This window comes from Neopsephotus bourkii, unplaced genomic scaffold (genome assembly GCF_033783945.1).
Source record: "Neopsephotus bourkii isolate Nb327-2 ecotype Australia unplaced genomic scaffold, CSIRO-AGI_Nbou_v1 NB_962, whole genome shotgun sequence".
Taxonomy (NCBI): domain Eukaryota; kingdom Metazoa; phylum Chordata; class Aves; order Psittaciformes; family Psittacidae; genus Neopsephotus; species Neopsephotus bourkii.
In genome coordinates, this window is record NW_026901456.1 from 8,927,187 (window position 1) to 8,946,769 (window position 19,583).

Consider the following 19,583-nt stretch of genomic DNA (forward strand, 5'->3'; position numbering starts at 1 on the left):
CCACCCCCCCTCCCCCCCGAAAATAAAAGAAAAAAAAAGTTAAAAAAAAAATAAAATTAAAAAATGCATTGCTCAGATTCGTGAAGGCTGCTGCTCAGGCAGCAATGAAAGATGTGCAAGGGACCACCACAGTAATGCTCTCCTGAAGTTACAGGAAATAGTGCAGAGGGCTCATATTTGTATACCCTTTATGTGTCTCTTCATGTAGGCTTGTTCTGGTATCAGGCATGAATGTTTCACAAGATACACTGCAGCAATCCAGTGTATAACCCACAGTGCAAACTAAAGTCCACAGAAATTACAAGAGTATGAGATGTCACATTTTCTTTGGTCAGTCATCACTTCCTCAGGAGTTTGTTTGGTTAAAGTGTTCCCACAACATGAGACCCTAAAAGAATTGTCCTTTTTCACCAATCAACAAATTGCTTAGTGCATAAATAATGGATTTATCATTCTGTGTGCGCTTGTCGTCACTTAATAAATAGGGTAAGCTGGTAGGAATCTTCTGCTCTAATTTTTTGTGGCTTTTAATTGTCCCATTTGAAGGTACAATATGTTTGGAACAAATGGCTTTTTCCTCTGTTGCAAAATCTGCCCTCTAAGTTTCATCTTCTGGCCACCACAGGAGCCCAAAATACCAGTGTTTAATTTGATTAACCAGTGTGCTTTCCATTAGAACTTAAGGCAATTTAGCTCTATCTCACCATGTTCCTAGCCCTGCCTTGTAGCTTGAGTGATCTGTTGAAACACCTGAACTTGCCATAAATGTTTTGTTGTCATTAATACACTTTGAGTTAAGAGCAAATTAATTCAGATCACACTTTTGGCTACTGTTGTATTTTGTACTGCAATAGTTTATCATTTTTTTGAGACAGGTTGAGAGAGGGGAGGCCTGTGCTAGGCTTTCACTTATATTCATGCAGTTTTAATGAGCTGTTTAATTTCACTGCCATTTATTTTATTTGCTTATTGACTATAATTGTGCTTTGTTATCTCAATTTCAAGTGTTTGAAGCAATAGTTTAGCACATGATCTCCATCTTCACTTGGATGTTATTAATATCCCCTATCACTGTATTTTTGAAGTGAATGTGTTGTCTGTTACTTTAGGCAGAGTAACCTGGTGGTTCCTCATTTGTATCTGCTGGTGGGGATGACTTGGGCACACGGGGGGGCAGCTCATTTCCACGTTGATGGGGAGCTCAGTGCTGCTGGCCCTGAGGATGGTTAAGCACTGTAGGAAGTGTGCTGTGTAAAGGGTAAACTGGTGAAACATGTGAGCTTTGAGCCCTGCTCCTGTTAAGTTTGGTGATTCGTTTGTGTTTTAATCCAGAGTAGCTCAGCAAAAGACTGCACAGTGACTGCCTGTTAAAATTCTATGTTAAAGGAAGATTGACTTATGAAGGAGATAAATAGGCAAAAACTTGTAGCCAGGTCGTTTGTTAGTGGGGATGCACCAGTTCCCCAGCCTTGAGGGGAGGACCAGAGCAATGAAGAGCACTGGTCTGCTGTGGGCCCTGCCATCCACACTGGCTGAAGGGAGGGCACCCTCATGGATGGGGAACTCTTGGGACGGAGATTTAAAAAATATCTCTCATCTCTCCTTAGTTTATTATTCCCGTATCTAAATGCTAGTCTACTTCACTGATGGTTTCTCGTAATGGTGGGCCAGAGGATCATTATGCATTGGCTAGCACACCCTTTATCAAGCCTGTCTGCACAGGGAGGCTGAGGAAGAAGGAGCCCGAGCCGGGTAGAGGAGCAGTTCATTTTTTCCAGGTCCACCTGTACAGATTATCACTTGACAAAGGCAGCATGATCTATTTCTATATAATGTCTGTTAGCTGTGGGCAATGTGCCCATAATCTATGGGCTGTTGTGCTTGAAATACCACCATGTTTGTGTAAAAGTCACTGTATACTCTGCTGCTTTATTTAGGCAGCTTAAACTGAAGCACTGAGAAGATAGGTGTCCTACATTGACTGTGTAGTTGTCTATGAGATAAGTGGCTAGAGATTAAAGCAGCCAATATCTTTCTAACACACCAATAGCACCAAACCATGGCATTTTAAGAGCTTAGATTATTCAAATAAATCAGGATTTTGCAGAGAAGTTGAAGCTTTAAGCACTGTTATCAATGTGGATTTTGGGGGATTGTTTCTGTGCTGTGGCTGCTGCTCGTGGATCTGCAAACCAGTGAAGATCAACAGCCTATAGAGGTTCAGCTTGACAGATTTTCAGCCTGCTTCAACTGTGGAAATCAAACTTCGTATCATGCTCTTGAAATGTATCTATCTGTGTCCCTCTCCTTGGCAATAAGTTTTGACCCCACTGAGGGTTTCCAGCCATGCTTGGCTGGCAGGTGGCAGCGAGTTTATCCCAAAAATAACTGGAATACTGCAAGTTTCATGGAAGTAGCTAGGGAGAGGAGAAAGAGACTGCTAAGAACCTTACCTTAGGGAAATTTCATGACATAGGGTTGGGTGTTCTTTGATACCCAGGTCTCCATGTGGATATGAGCTTGTAAAAGTGTCAGTCAACATTAAAATACAACTTTGTAGGGAACCAGGCTCATGGAACTTCTTGTTAAATTCCCTTCATCAGCAGGCTGCTGTCTCATGATGTGTAGCTGGCTACTCAAGCTCTTCTCAGCAAACAGAGCAATTGTAACACATGAACAAAACAGAGACTCCTATATATTGGTCAGAGTTGGAGCATAAGAGGAAGGTGAGATAGTAAAGACTGGAGGAACAGCTGTCAATACTGCGTATACTGTTTTCTATTCTTGAACACAAACCAAGTCAACCTTGGGCACTTTGACGATCATACCCCTTATGGTTGCTCTGCCACAGAATCTGTCCTGGAGAGGCAGGCACTGTTCCCATTTCACTGGGGATGTGCAACAGTGCAGTTCCCCAGGCACTTCATCCCCAGTGGAAAATTTGGATGCCCTTTGTAAACAAATTATATCAGACTGTGGGATGAACGTGATGTGAATTAACACACAGAAATTTGGAAGGTAGAGAGAGAGACCCATCGTTTTAATGCTAGCAAAGAGATTAAGAGTAGCAAAACAAATGCTTTAAGTAATACTTAAACTTGCATCTGCCTTAAGAAGGATGAACTTGCTTTAAATCCAATCTTAATTTGCAGAGCTGGTACAGGGAAAAAAATGAATCTGCAGCTGAATTACCTGATAGGGCATGTCTGTACTGCAGCTGTGATGTGATTAAAGGAGAGGTAAAATGCTTGTAAGAGTAGCCATGGTAACGTAAAGCTCGCTTCAGGCTGCAAAAACCACCTGGGAAGTGGAGTGAAACCTCAGGCAGTTTGGACTAATTATTGTTGGTCAAAGTGCGTTGCTTGCCTTCCTGTAGAGCTCACTTGGTGACATTTCATGGAGGAAAAGTGGTCTCAGAATGGTTTCCTATGGTCAAATATGAGGTCTCAGCATCCTTTCTTTCTATGGAGATTGCAATTGCAGGCTTGTAATTTTACAAGTATTCATTATGCTGTTGGAACAAGTCCAGAGGAGGGCCATGAGGATGATCAGTGGGCTGGAGCACCTCCTGTATGAACACAGGCTGAGAAAGTTGGGGCTCTTCAGCCTGGAGAAGAGAAGGCTGCGTGGAGACCTCATAGCAGCCTTCCAGTATCTGAAGGGGGCCTATAGGGATGCTGGGGAGGGACTCTTCATTAGGGACTGTAGTGATAGGACAAGGGGTAACGAGTTAAAACTTAAACAGGGGAAGCTGAGATTGGATATAAGGAAGAAGTTCTTTACTGTGAGGGTAGTGAGGCACTGGAATGGGTTGCCCAAAGAAGTTGTGTTGAATGCTTCAAACCTGGTGGTGTTCAAGGCCAGGTTGGACAGAGCCTTGGTTGACATGGTTTAGTGTGAGGTGTCCCTGCACATTGTAGGGGTGTTGGAACTAGATGAACTTGAGGTCCTTTCCAACTCAAACTATTCTATGATTCAATGATTATAAAAATAATAAAAATATAGAAGAATGTAGGTGGGTGGGAACTCTGGAGTGTGCTGTTCGAGATTGATGTGGCTTTCAGCAGGGCTTATTTGACAAATAGGTTGGGTTTCTCAGGGCTTTGTCCTGTTTGGTTTTGAAAATGTCCAAGGATGGAGTTTCTTCAGCCTCTCTGGACAACTTGTTCCAGCACTGAACCACTGTTTGTTTGTATGTTGCTAATACACCTTGCAGCAGCACAAATCGATGTGATCTTTTAATGGCTGCAAAGAGAGACAGGAAGCCTTGGTGAGCACTGGACTTTGCTGTTAATTCCTTTTGGAAGAAGTTCTGGGAATGTGAAGGGCTGTTGTAAGCAAGAAGTTTTTTGATGTTCCCAATGTTTGTGTTTGGGCTTTTTAAGTTAGATCCTTGTGAGCTGTCACAGGGGGAGTGTCAGGGCTTTGGCCCCTAATACAGAGAGTGCTGTCTGTCACCCCAACGTGATGACTGCGGGGTGGATCCAGTACTGTCTCTCTTTGCACTGGCCATGTTTGTTTAGTGCAGACAGACAGATGGTGAATGGGAAAGCATTGTCAGCTTGGGAATGGGAACCTGTGTCAGGGTTGGGCTTTGTGACTTGGCATCCCAAGATGACTTCATACATATCCAGAATTTTGGCAACTGAGATGCCTTCTTATTAGTCTATGTCCAAAAGTAAATGATAGTTCACATTTTCTGGAGGCTGCTTCTTGAGAGATGCCTGTTCCCGAGACAAAGCAAACATCTGAAGTTTGGTGGCCTTGAAACCAAAGCAGACCTGGAAGCCCACTGTGGGTTTTCTTTATTGGCAGCCTTTGTGCCTGGAAGGAAAGGATCAAACCCAATGCAGGTGTCCACAGTTTGGCCTTGTTTATGTGTAGAGCTGATCTGTCATCCTGCATTAGGAGTCTGTGAGGGAAATGGATGCTATCAGCAGCTGGGGTTGTTCTCCTTCTCCCACTTCTCCTATAGGCCGTCATTGTTCAAAGGTGATTTCCCTCGCATCACTGTCATGCATGTATTCTGTATGCTTTCACGTGGTCTAATTTATTTATAAAGCTAGAAGCTGAAAGCAGAATTTTGAGATGTGCAGCAAAGATCATAAAGTGCTTATAGGAACTGTCATCCAGGGCAAGATAGAGGAGACTAATTGGCTGTGTATATGGGAGTAGGTAAGATAACAAAAAAGTGTGGATGTCAAGAATTCATTAACACAGAGAAGAGGATGAAGCTTTGCAAAGAAAATTAGCTAGAAATTATAGTATGAACCAAAATGTCAGAAAAAAAAAATGTTGCTCTTGAAATACTGTAGCCGTTGTTCGAAAATTTTTTGGCAGAAAACACAACTGAGGAAGTGGCTTGTAATGATAGAAAATTGGTGGGGACTTGAGTTCTTGGGAAATTACCATACAGATAAAACTTGCAAACCATTGGGGTATTGTTTTGTATCTCATGTACAGAAATAGCATCAAATGCACTGTACTAAAAAGACAGTCTTGCTACTTGGTACATGTATTGCCATGGCAAGGGGAGAATTAGAAAACCTTTGTTGTTCTCAAGAGATCAATAATAGAAGCTACACTTCTGAAAATAGATGTTTATATGGAGAAGGAGACAAGATAAGTAAGGTATATTTTAGGTTTACTATCCTCTTGACACATCTGAGAACTTTTTTGATTGACCAGCGATTGTTTTGCTTGTCCCCTGGGAACGGATCCGGTGGAAGGAAGCTGATGCACAGGGCACAGCTGAAGCAAGCTGCACCGGTGTGATGTGTGAGCATGCAGATGCAGCTTCCTTCTCATGCCCAGTCAGTTAATAAAAAAATAGCCCAGTTTATAGTATTTTCTGGCAACTGGTAAGCTCCTCCTGCCCGACTAAATCTAAGTGTCATAGTGGTGACATTAACTATGTCTCTGTGCCATGGTAGTAACTAGCTATCAAGTTGATGTCAAAATACCAGATTGTTGTTTTACTCTGGATTCAACAAGTAGAGGGGAAAGTGAAAGTAATGAGTATTTCTTCTGACATATAAATAACTCCTGTAGTTGCATGTAGTGAGAGAAGGGAAATAACATGCTAAATATACTGGCATGGACGTGGAGAGTGATGGATGGAAGACTTGATCACATTCTGAATTCAGACATACAAGTTGCAGGGGGGAGCGTGGTCTGGTAGCGATGTCTGCTACCCTGTGCTGCTTTGTTCCTGTATTCCACCTTCGTCTCTTAGCTCTTCAGTCATTGGCATTTCAAGGCTGCTATCTTACCCTTCCTCTTAGCTGCCTGAGCACTTGCAAATCAGGTTTGGACATCCTCCCTGACCTTAGCTCCATCGGGATGTGGGAAAGATGCTGTTCAGAGGGAGTTGTGTGCGGTCCCTGTGCATTTTTTGACTGAACTTACTGTTGAACTCAGTAGTGTTGGTCCCATGTGTCAGGTTTTCTGTTTTGCAGTTCTGTGGCTCACTTTAGGAAAAATCCCTTCATCCAGTGGAAGATGGCTTTATTTGCCACTTCAGCTAGCACCTCGCTGGCTAGGGCTCTGACCCCTTGCTGCTCTCCCTTCAACAAGGGTGGGGGCACTCTGGATTTTTTAGCAATTTAGGAATTGCACACATTAGAGCAGGTGATTAAGGAAAGGGTGCTCCAGCAAGTCTTCTGTCAAAGTGTAAGTCCCTACATCGAAATACAGAAATACTAAAGTTTCTTATTCAAATAGTTGTATATTAACCTGCTTTTAAAAAACAAACAAAACACAAGCTTTTTAAAATTTATTAAACTCCAGAATTAAGGACCTAATTCTTCATTACCAGATACGAAGCAAATCTTAATCTCAAGTTAGAAGGTAGGAGACAAGGTGATGACAAACTACCTAAGTCTTATTACTCTTTAAATACCTGTTAAGTGTTTTCCCCATAGCATTTATTTTATGCTTTAAAAGTGCTGCAGTTGGCATCTAGACATAAATCTGACCAAATCCTATTTTATGGTACCAGCTGTAATTGTAGTAGCTTCAGATTTTTTGTATTCATAAAATTGCGTTTTCATCTGTGCAGGCAAACTGTCGGCTTAATAAATTCAGAAAGAATGAAGGGCTTTGGAGGGGTATTGAATTACTCTGAAAATCAATTCTGGGCAGTATTCTTCTCGCTAAAGAGAGATGCCAGAACATATTCACTTTGAGAAGAACAGAAGCCTACTATAGGTGAAAAAAAGCAAGGTAGAAGTGCTAAGGACAGTCTGGCCCCGTTTAAAATAGAGACCTCATATTCTCCCACCTATTTCTTCTTCAGGGATTCCAAGAGGTGCTTTCCTTTTCCAGCTCCCCGTCGGGTTTTCAACTTGGAATGACCTAGCTGCAATGAAGAAAATAGTCTCACTACACCTTCTAGCTCTGTTGAAACCAGAAGTAATTAAGGCAAAAAGTCTTTCTTTGCAAGAGAAATTGAAAGTGCTTACATTTGAGAGGAAAATGTCAGTATCAGCATTTGCCCCATAGGAAAGGCTGAAAATAATAGAGCTGCTAGATGCAGAATGTGATTTCCTGGTGGTGAAATCTTGACTTGACCTCCAGTCAGGTAGGACAAAAGTCCTGAGATCTTCAAAATAATAAAAATGCCCATTTTCAGCTCTGTTGAACTCACTGAAGCAACTTAAAGCTTCAACTATTTCTGTGGTTAATTACATGTTAATAGATTATATAGTTGGTTTTGGCCTCAGTCCTCTTTCATCATGGTAAGCAACCGGAGTGGTTTGGGGACTTTTTTGTGTTTTTGGTTTTTTTTAAATCAAACTAAAAAAAAAACAAAAAAACCCCAAACAGAATTGTGTTTCTGTCTTCCAATAGTTGTTGATTTTGCCCACCTTCACATAAAGAGGAGGAAGAGTTTGTAAGAATGAGTCTGGGGCCAGCTCAGGTGCAAGGTTGGTTGCTGTGCTTCAACCCCTGCTCTTTTTACTCCTCCTGGCCCATCACAGCCTTGAGAATTGCGCTGGGCTGATCAGTGCAACAGTGCCCCCTGTTCGATGTGTTTGTAAAGCAACACTAACCTTCAGAGAGAACAAGTAGAAGAAACCAAAGATCTACCACATAAAGAATTTCTTTAGCATTTGTAAAGTTATTATATGCAAAGCAAGAATCTGTTCCAAGCCAGTTAAGAACTGGGAAGAATGACTCCTTTTTGTGTGTCCTATTAGAAAAGAGTGTATATAAAATGTTCATTTTAGCTTTCTTATTACTGTGTATTGAATAATCTGTGTGTTGGTGCAGCAGGAAAAATTCAACTGGCATCAGTTACTTTGTGGAGAGGGAAGAGATTTTATATTCTTTCCATGTTGCCTGAATAAAAGCAAGATTCATGCTTGTCAAAATGCAAATTTTATCTCAGTTTTGTGGGATCGCAGTTACTGTGTAACAGTTGCATAGGTGTGTAAACTGCAGTGGGATAGAATAAATAATGAGCTGGTTTGAGAACACTGATTATGGCCAGCCCAGCCTTGTGGCATTACTTGTAAATCCTGAAGTCCATTCTCTTCTGGCTTCCACTTCCTACTCTTTCTCTGAATACAATGCGATTTTTCTGCGGACCATTACTTCCCAAATACTAGCACAACTACTGGGTTAAAATCAGTTCCTTCAGGGCTACAACTGCTATCCTGGAAATATCTCGTGCATGTTATAGATAGATTAGATAGATAGATAGATAGATAGATATGTGTGTTTATAAATATATGTGCATATGTTTAAATAGGGAAAGTGGTTTTCAAAACCATGTCTATGTGGAATTCTGTACGGACACCTGCTGTTAGATGAGGGGCGTTGTTTGGGGTGAATGTATGGTGCTACCCACCAAATCTACAAGATTGCCAGAGTAGCCACATTGTGAGCACTAAACCTGACTGAAATGGGTCATCCCTTCCAGCATTCTTCTATGGAGAAGCATGTTGCTTCCTGCTCCCTTCGCTAGAGATCTGGGGTTCTTTATCACAGGCAAAATGGGGATGTTCCCAGCCCTGGGCACAGGAGTGGGCAATCATGTTTTCATGGCAATGTTTTATTTTTTTTTTCCCCCGTCCACCTGTGAGACAAGGAGGCACAAAAGCGCAAAATGTAATCAGTTCTAAGCAATGTTAAGTGTGGTGGCTTTGTAATGGGAAATAACTGCTGTGCTTGAAGGTAGTTGACGTAGTTTCAGGTCCTTAGGACCTTAGTACAAAAGGTGTAAGAAAAGCAGAATAGAAAAGGAGGATCTGGGGATGGGGAGTATCTGAGACTAGCAGATGTCCAGGGAGGGCACAGTTAAACTAACTGATAAGTAGAAGGACAGGATGATTGCTATGTTTGTGGTGTTAATAAAGCCATTAAGATGGTGTAAACCTCTACTAGGAAGTATACCTGACTAGCTGATGTCCAGGATGGGAGCAGTTAATAAACTAACTGGTAAGTAGAAGGACAGGATGATTGCTATGTCTGTAATGTTAATTAAGCTGGTTATGAAGATTGTTGGGAAAAGTAAATGACCCTTAAAGACCACCACATTTTTGTATGCATGCCGGAAACCTTCAGGAAAATGATGTAATATGCCCAGTGACCATATAAGGATGGCCTGCATGGCAGTACGGTGACACACATTAGGAGGAGCTATCCCCTGCGTCTCCTGGTGCTGCAATAAAGAATACCTGCTTGTCAGCTTGAAACTCTGTTGGTGAGTTTGTTCCTGGAGTTTTCTCCAAATCACCTGCTGCTGCATAGTGGGGAAGTATTTTGTATCTTTTTCTTTCTGTGAGAGAGGGAGGTCTCTCAGCAAGCTCCTCCTGAGGCTTAAGGAAGAGATGGGAGATACTGGACAATGATAGGACAAGGGGCAATGGGTACAAACTGGAACACAAGAGGTTCCACTTAAACTTGAGAAGAAACTTCTTCTCAGTGAGGGTGACGGAACACTGGAACAGGCTGCCCAGGGAGGTTGTGGAGTCTCCTTCTCTGGAGACATTCAAAACCCGCCTGGACACGTTCCTGTGTAACCTTATCTAGGCATTCCTGCTCCGGCAGGGGGATTGGACTAGATGATCTTTTGAGGTCCCTTCCAATCTCTAACATACTGTGATTGGAGCCGATCTGTGTGGACATTTGCTGGCTGTTGCCCCACTGTCCTTTCCCCACCTTTGACCAGCTGAGACCCAGAAACCTTAAAGCCACATCATTGTGGTGCTACACACAAACTGATAAATCATGGCTTGACAGCAGGGAGCATTGATGCAGAGGGGTTGTACAGGTGGGCTGTACAGGGGGTTAGAGGAATTCACTTGTTTAAGCAAAGGTGTTGTCTGTACCTATCATGCCTACTAAGCAGAACAAAGGTACTAACTATCGATAAAGGAAAAGCAGACACTTGGTTCTATTGACAAGGAAAAGCAGACACCCGATTCTACTGATAAACACCTATTGATAAGGAAAAGCAGACCCCTGAATCTACCGTTAAGGGGGAGAAGCAGATGGTTTATGGCTGGGAGCAAACCCTAAAGGCCTACGTGAGGACTAAAAGGTGAAAAGTTCAAGAAGAGGAAGACTCATTTACTTCATCTTGAAGACCCCTGCCCACAGCAGGAAGACTCATTTACTTCATCTTGAGACCCCTGCCCATGACCAGAGGGGGCACTGCGCAGGTGCAAAGGACTTTCTAGCTCATTGTAATATGAAGCGGGGATAGGACATGAATATGTATAGGCGTATAGTGCAACCTTATAAATGTAGAAGGAAACAACAGTGAGGCACGCATGACTTTGAGGAATTATCCCCCGTGCGTCTCAGCGCTGAATAAAAAGCAAACCTACTTTACAACTTTAATGAGTTGTGGAGTCAATCCGCGCATCAGCATGAGCAACACAAGCAAGTGGGCAATCAACAGGTGCCTGTGGGGATGTATGCGCTTTGCATCTGCAATATCCTAAAGCTGTTTGTTGTCATTAAAGAAGAGATTTCCCATGCCTGCAGTGCAACTTTGGGAGTAAGTCAGAAGCATGCAGATGATGTGGTTATTAGAGGTTTGTTGGCTTATTTTTCATGATGAGCATTCAAAACTGTTTAAATGTCTTGTGGTGCTGGTGGCGATTTCATTCACAGTATGACAGTATCACAGTATGTTAGAGATTGGAAGGGACCTCAAAAGATCATCTAGTCCAATCCCACTGCCGGAGCAGGAACACCTAGATAAGGTTACACAGGAACGTGTCCAGGCGGGTTTTGAATGTCTCCAGAGAAGGAGACTCCACAACCTCCCTGGGCAGCCTGTTCCAGTGTTGGCACCCTCACTGAGAAGAAGTTTCTTCTTGTGTTCCAGTTTGTACCCACTGCCCCTTGTCCTATCATTGTTTGCCACTGAGAAGAGCCTGGCTCCATCCTTGTGACACTCCCCCTTTATACATTTATATACACTAATAAGGTCACCCCTCAATCTCCTCTTCTCCAAACTATAGAGACCCAGCTCCCTCAGTCTTTCCTCATAAGGGAGATGCTCCACTCCCTTAATCATCTTAGTTGCCCTGCGCTGGACTCTCTCCAGCAGGTCCCTGCCCTTCTAGAACTGAGGGGCCCAAAACTGGACACAATATTCCAGATGAGATCTCACCAGGGCAGAATAGAGGGGAAGGAGAACCTCTCTCGACCTACTAACCACCCCCCTTCTAATACACCCCAGGATGCCATTGGCCTTCTTGGCCACAAGGGCACAGTGTCGGCTCATGGTCACCCTGTCGTCCACCAGGACCCCCAGGTCCCTCTCTCCTACACTGCTCTCTAACAGGTCGTTCCCCAACCTATGCTGGAACCTGGGGTTGTTCCTGCCCAGATGCAGGACTCTACACTTTCCCTTGTTATATTTCATCAAGTTACTCCCCGCCCAACTCTCCAGCCTGTCCAGGTCTCTCTGGATGGCAGCACAGCCTCCTGGCGTGTCGGCCACTCCTCCCAGCTTAGTGTCATCAGCAAACTTGCTGATAGTACACTCAATACCCTCATCTAAATCGTTGATGAATATATTAAATAATACTGTTCCCAGTACCGACCCTTGAGGCACTCCACTAGATACAGGCCTCCAACTAGACTCCACCTCATAGACTACAACTCTCTGGCTTCTCTCCTTCAGCCAGTTCACAGTCCACCTCACTACCTGATCATCCAGACCACACTTCCTCAATTTAGCTGCGAGGATGCTGTGGGAGACTGTGTCAAACGCTTTGCTGAAGTCAAGGTAGACCACATCCACCGCTCTGCCATCATCCATCCACCGCGTTATTTCCTCATAAAAGGCTATGAGATTGGTCAAGCATGACTTCCCCTTGGTGAAGCCATGTTGACTGCCCCTCATAGCCCTCTTATCCTTGATATGCCTTAAGATGGCACCAAGGATAAGGTGTTCCATCACTTTCCCAGGAATGGAGGTGAGGCTAACCGGTCTATAGTTACCCGGGTCCTCCTTCTTGCCCTTTTTGAAAACAGGAGTGACATTTGCTTTCCTCCAGTCCTCAGGCACCTCTCCCGTTTCCCAAGACTTGGTAAAGATGATGGAGAGCGGTCTAGCAATGACCTCCGCCAGTTCCCTCAGCACCCGCGGGTGCATCCCATCTGGACCCATGGATTTATGGATGTCCAGATTGCTCAACTGTTCTCTAACCCATTCCTCATCAACTAAGGCAGACCGCTCCATTGACCTGTCTTCATTTCAAATACAATGGTTAAATGATCTCTGAGCTGCTGCTGGGCTATTCAGTAAGCTCCATCTAGTTGTTGGCTCACACATGTATCCATTCCCTTGGTATAAGGATATGCAATGTTTACAGAAGGCTAACCTGGCTGGGAGAAAACAAAAGGGAGTATTTAGCATCTTGGCAGGTATTGCATCCAGTATTGCCCATCATCTGCCACACCTGAAATTTCAAAGGGCACCCTGCTGTTGCACTTAGGGTGAAAATGCAGAGCAGTTAGGACAAAAAACATTCGGCTCCAGAGGCCTGGAGTGGACCTGTTAGACATGTTGGAGTGTGCAGAGTTCTCCAAGAGCTTCTCCCAGCCTGCTTTGCTCTTAAAGCCTGTGCAAGCCAGAAACTTCTTTTCAGAACTTGGGGTTGATGTGCAAAGTGAATACCAGATGGGTAGGCAATGCCTGTAATGCTGTGCACGATGACAGAGTGGCATAAACCTGATGTAGCAGGCAGCAGGCCTCTTGCATCAGCCTGTGAGAAAAAGAGGAGAGTATAACATGAGGGAAGGAATATGGAGCTGGGGAGCTAGTAAAGATTAGGATCCTGTTTCTCCCTTGAAGGACTTCTATTTAAAGTGGTGGAGGAGGAGAATAGCTGCCCCCAAACAAACAAAAGGGCCAGAGGGGGGTTTAAAAGCTCCCAAGAGAAGGAGCAGGACATGCAAAAGGTGTTTGACAGCCTTTATGAGTGAGGCACACATAATTGTCTGTCTGGACCCGTAAGGAATTTGCAAAACTGGGTAATTGTTCCTATTTATTTCTTAAAATACACAGAACATGACGTGGGCTGTGGGTTGGTGTTTTCCCCTGGGCTTATCCCCTTTTTCTTCTAAATTGCAGCCTCTCTGTCTTCTCCCCTCTGTGTAGGAGGCAGATCTGTTCCTGCTGTGTCTTGCTATGTCAAGAGGCTGTTGGGAACAAGGCGAGAATCCCCTCACCCTAGATCAATGGCTCATGTCCCTGTGTGTTGCTGTAACAGGGAAGCTGGCTTCTGTAGTGCTGCAAAGAAGGGCAAACGCACAGTCCTGTGCAGCCTCCAAAAGAGCAGTCAGCTCTGGGGAGTGTGTGGGACCCTTACTGTGGATGGCATGTATCCTTTACTGGGGAAGCTGGTGCATTACAACATGCATGTTAGCTTACAGTTTAGCTTAGCCCTGCTGCAGTAAGGCTTCCTCAAGTACAATTTCTTTTAGGTTCAGGAGATGGGAGTTAAAAAGCTCTTACTTATTTGCTGCAACTGTTAAATTTTCCATTAAAGATGAAACCAAGAGTAAAGTGTGTCTACCAGCCGTTGAGTTTAAAAACAAGGCTAATTCTGTAAATATGCAAATATACAGAAACCCTATCCATATCTTATGAGATGAGGCAAACTTGTGAAATTATTATCTAATCTAAATTTAATATGCAATTAAGGTTTTGTAATTATAACTTTGGGAAGAATTAACTTTGTGGTGTTTATACTGAAGCAAAAGTGCCAGACTGGAGACTGAACCATGACAAATAGGGAAAAAACAGCATGCAAACACCTGCAAGCAGTTGTAAATGGCATACTATGATAGAAACTATCCTCAGATTACTAAACCAGAAGGCAATGTTTTTCTTCCTGAAATAAAATCAAGTTACATGCCCGTACAACCAGGTTTTGAAGTAGTGGGACACCTTCACTGGAAAAATCAATGAAGAATCCTGCGGTTTCTTACAAGTACAGTGAGGCTGTTCTATGGAAAACATGGTATCAGCTCAGTTCAGTGATACTCAGGCGTGACACTGAAGTTGTCTGTGCTGGTTTTACTCAGAAAACTCATGACAGAATCTCTCTGGTTTCCCTCTTGTAAACAGAAAATCCATTGTTTTCTTCAGCAATAGAGATACTTCCAATGAGAGAAGTTTCTTAAGCAGTTCTACTTCCTTCTGTTGGTTGTCTTGCAGCCAGAAGATTTCTAAGCAAGTCAGGGTTCATGTCAGGTATTTGATCCACTTGTTTAAATAGGGGCTGAGTTAACTGAATTCATATGCTGAGGAGAAATTGATATTGTGCACACTTGTTCTGGAGTTATTTTGTATGTTCTGAGTTTGCCAAAAAGAAATAGTTGAAATTAAATTTAGAAAACAGCTATTTAAGTATTGCTTTTGTTTTCATCTGTAATATTGTAGCAAGGAGTTAGAAAAACAGAATTTCATCTCCAGCAGAGGCATAAGCACAATGCTCTCCATGCTGGTGAGGAGTCTTAATCATGTCAGTAACACTTTCTATAGGGCGGGGAAGTGGGAAAACTGCCTCTCAAGTGCAGTGATTTGTGGTATCCAGAGCTGATATATCCCCTTCTGGTTCCATGGAGTTGTTTGAATGTTTTTCTTTGCTTTGTTTACACATTCTGTGGTCTTTATCTACAAAATGTAAGTTAAACAACTCGTTATCTTGACTTTGACTTTTTTAATATTTATTATTATTTTAGAGCAACCCATATCTTGTTAAAAAGCTGCCCCTTATTTTAGAAGCAGGGAGGAGCTCTGGGGCTGAAGTCCCAGTAGGGTGTGGACCTCTTCAGGATGCTGTCTGTGGGGTGGGCAGCTGTTCCATAGGAGGAGGTTCTCCAAGCACATAAAGGCCTTCCCACAGGGGGGCTATGCCCCAGTGTGGCATTTGTGGGGTGATGGGGTTACTCGTTGTGGTCACTTCCCAGTGTAGTTTGCTGGTACACAGAAACTATTCACGTATGCGTTTTATTTTAATGCTCCGTTTTATTTAAATGCTCCTAAAGTTTAATTGCTAAACTTAGTCTTTTAATGATAAAATTAAAGGTTTAGAGTGAAGGAATCACGAAGAGGGACTTACGTTTCTGTTGAGGGTGTGTGCTCTTTATGTGGTTGGCATTGTTCTAAGTGACCATCACATAATGCCTCCTGGAGCTAATGCCTACACTTTACCTACAGCAGAATTTCTTATGCCTATTACATGATGGTGAATGTCAGCAATGTGCACAGCTTTTTTTTTAACCTTAAAGTGTTGGCATCTCACTAATAGAACAAGTCAAGCAAGCCATGTAGTGATGGGACGAGGGGGAATGGTTTTAAATTGAAAGAGGATAGATTTAGGTTAGATATAAGGAAGAAATTCTTTACTGTGAGGATACTGAGGCCCTGGAACAGGCTGGCCAGGGAAGTCATGGCTGCCACATCCCTGGCAGTGTTCAAGGCCAGGTTGCACAGGGCTTTGAACAACCTGGTCTAATGGAAGATGTCCCCGCCCATAACAGGGGGGTTGGAACTAAATGATCTTTAAGGTCCCTTCCAGCCCAAACCATTCCATGATTCTAAAAAACTATTTGATGAAAATAGACTAATCTCATCAAAAATCGCTACAGATACGGAGCCAAATCTATTGACACTAGTGGAAGTTTCTTTGATCTGGTGGACTTCAAATTAAGACTGAAGTAATGAATATATTTTGGTCAGATTATGGGGATAATCTTGTAATTTTGACATTTACTAGAAACCAGCTGTGGTGCTGTGTCAAAGACAAGTTTAACAACATTTTAAGGAGTAAATTCTCATCTAATTTCATAATATTTTTTCCTTTTGAGATCATATTCCTTATTCTCAGTACTCGAAAGCAAAGTTGCATCCTTGTGACCTGAGTTTGGCTTAAGGTCCTCTTCCATACACTTTAACTAAAATTCATGACAAGCAGGATTTTTAATGAGCCCTGAATCAGCCTTGCTTTTCACTGAGGGATGCGCAGGAAAATTAGTATATTATGCGAGAAACTAAGATAATCTTCCTGTCATGCTTAGGCTTAAAAGGCTAGATCTGTAGTAGGCAGTTTGTAATACTGCGTAGGATGTGATCAAATAGATGTCTATTTTTACAGCATATCTGGAGAATCCCTACCACAGGCTGTTCAAATGTATACCAAAACTGTTGTTGCACCTTATTTCCTTTAATTTTCTTTACTGACTCACTGCTGCTGATCTAAGCCATGTTTTCTAGACTACTTAGCTGTGGTTGACAGTGTTTCTTCTAAAACCGTGCTTCTAAAATAAATCAGGCCTGACTGGAGACTGCTTTTATATGTGCAGTGGCTGAGTGGAAAGGAGCCTTGGGTTGCTTTTTTTGAAGTCTAGGGCAAAACCCTGGGTAAATACTCCATCTGTTGGTTTTGTATGGCTTCTGCATCTCGTGGGTCAGGCTCCCAAATTCCTCATCCCAGAAAGAGATGTGACAGTGCAGGAAGTGAAAGACTATCAGATACCTGCTTTCTTCCTGAATATTTTCCTACATCGGGGTATTTGCTATGAATAAATATATAATTACACTTTCAAAAGCTGGTAGCCACTGCCCTTTTGTATTTTATCTAGAAAAGTATTGCATATTCTGCAAGAAAAAAAGTATTTTAGACATAACTGAGGTAATCACTTCTAAGCATTGAATGCACCTCATAAGATGATCAACACATTTTTGTGTGATACGTTTCAGAAATGTAAAGGAAAATAATCTCTTGTCCCTGTGGCAGTGTCATACTTCGGAGGAATGCTAGAATAACCAAACTGGGACCTGTACTTTTATTTATCCGCCGAACAGGTATAAACAGTGGCATTGAAAGCTCTCTACATCTCTGCCTCAACTGTTGGGTGGCTGGTCAGTATTTTTGGAGTTTTCTGATCTTGTAAGGAGAAGTGAGGGGAAAGATGCTGGCACCAGTGATTTTCATAGCTGGTTTTAAAAGAGGAGTAGCCTGAGACAGGTCATCAGAGGAATCTGGAGGGTAGAAAGTATACTGAGAACAGTTTTCGTCAGCTCCTGGCTACTGCTGTTTGTGCCTGTCCTCCTCATACACATGAAGCAGCTCGTAGACCAAATGGTTCTCATTTTGAATAAAAAATAGGTTTTAATTTTCCATGTCTGTTTTCAGTGAGCAGAGTTTATAGAATTGTAAAAAATGGTGAGGAAATTATTGATGAGGACATGGCCTTTGTGTACTGCTTTTGACTTCCAACATTATTAGCCTTTCTTCATAGGCAGAGCTCGACAAGTTTATACAGACTTCAAGGAGGCTTACAAGGCTCAGTCTGAAAAATACAGTATTTTAAAATATGATGGTAAAAGGTAGAATTCAGTATTGTAAGGGCTTCACTCAATTCCTCAACTAGCAAAAACGAGGTAAGTAAAATACCAGAATTCAGGGTGACAGCAATGTGTTCAGAATAAAAGATGTCTGCAGTTAGTTTCATAAATGGAGATAAATATGGCACGGTAGGGTGGAAACAGCTGGAAAATGGCAGCAGCATGCTCAGAACAACTGAAGGCAAAAGGCTAGAGATACAAGTATTGGCTGCCACAGTTTTTGTCAGACACATTAGTTCTGACTGAGCTGGAATATTAGGATCAGTGGACCAATTTCTAATTTCATGCTCATATTCCTGCAAACCTCATGAACTTCAGAGGAACTGTACATCCATGGCAGCAATAAATTTAATTAAAACATGGAGTTCAAGCTGGAAATACTGTATTATAGAATGATTAATGGCTTAATTTTTAATTTGAGTTCATAAATACCTACGTGTTTCATGCAGTGGATGATGTTTCATCAGTGCTTCGTGCACGATGTGCATCTGAGTTTTTTTAACCTGATTTTTTTAATGAAATGTGACTGATGGAATCATGCTGTCTGTATCATTCTCACTTCTAGTGGCTTTTGAACTTGGTGACACATTTTAGCAACATTTAACAGAGAGATAGAAATCTCAAAGCAGCTTAATCATTAGAACTTTCGTACATGTAGAAAGCTGGGTAAAGGAAAAAGATTGTAGTCCTCCTTTTACTGAGAGGCACATAGTGTCTTTTGCATACCAAAGAATCCATATGAACACAGAGCCTTAAGACACAACTCTGTACCCGACTGTGTTGGGTTTGCATGGTAAGGTTTTGGTAGTGGGCGATGCTACAGGGGTTGCTTTTGTGAGAAGCTGCCAGAAGCTTCCCCCATGTCCAATAAAACCAATGCCAGCCGTCTCCAAGAGGGGCCTGCTGCTGGCCAAGGCCAAGTAAGGCACTAAAAGGCAATGGAAGTGTGATGTTTGGTTTGAGCTGCGGTTTACACTAGTGCTGTTCTACAGCATGGCTGTGAAATGCAGGTATTGGGCAAGGATGTGAAAGCAAGGAAGAGTACTAAAATTGCCTGCAGTTCTGAGTGTGGCTGCACAGGAGGAATTGGAGGTTTTGTGTTGAAAGTTCAGTACTGTGAAGTTACAATGCCTTTCAGGAAAAGAAGGGAGAAACAAGATTTTATCACCAGGTTCTTGAATATGCACAAGATGTGGGTATACTTTAAAAAAAAAAACAAAAAAACACCACAAAAACAAACAAAGAAAACCAACCCCAAAAAGAATCATGTTGAGACTTGCTGTCTTTAACTAAAGCAGATGTTTACTTCCTAGACACTTAACTGGTCTTAATATATGTGTTAGATGCAGAAAAGTTGCTTCTCTTTCTAGCAAATATGGATTTCCCCATCCTCTCTCCAGCCTGACCATGGGATTCAGCAAAACAGTTGCTGACTACTCTTTGCCTGTTGGCTTGCCCCTGAATTGCCTGGCTGCCCTACATGGGCAGGAATGCAGAAAAGTAAAGAATTCCTGGTTTAAGGTTAACTTCTAATTATCTTAAAAGTCAAATACAATTAAGTGAGGGATTGGCAAAAGGGAGACTGTCAGGTTCTGTATCCAACGTTGAAGCTGGAGGGGTCAGACAACAAGACTAACCCATTTTTCAGTTGATTCCTGTCCGTTTTAAGAGGAAGTACAAGTAAAACAAGCTGTCC

At 42.5% G+C, this 19,583-nt stretch overlaps 1 protein-coding gene across 2 annotated transcripts in view; it reads left to right on the top strand.

Moving 5' to 3' along the window:
• AGPAT3 (1-acylglycerol-3-phosphate O-acyltransferase 3) overlaps nucleotides 1-19,583 on the top strand; it is a 95,830-nt gene that overhangs the window by 55,049 nt on the left and 21,198 nt on the right. The gene's annotated exons all lie outside the window — the stretch shown is intronic.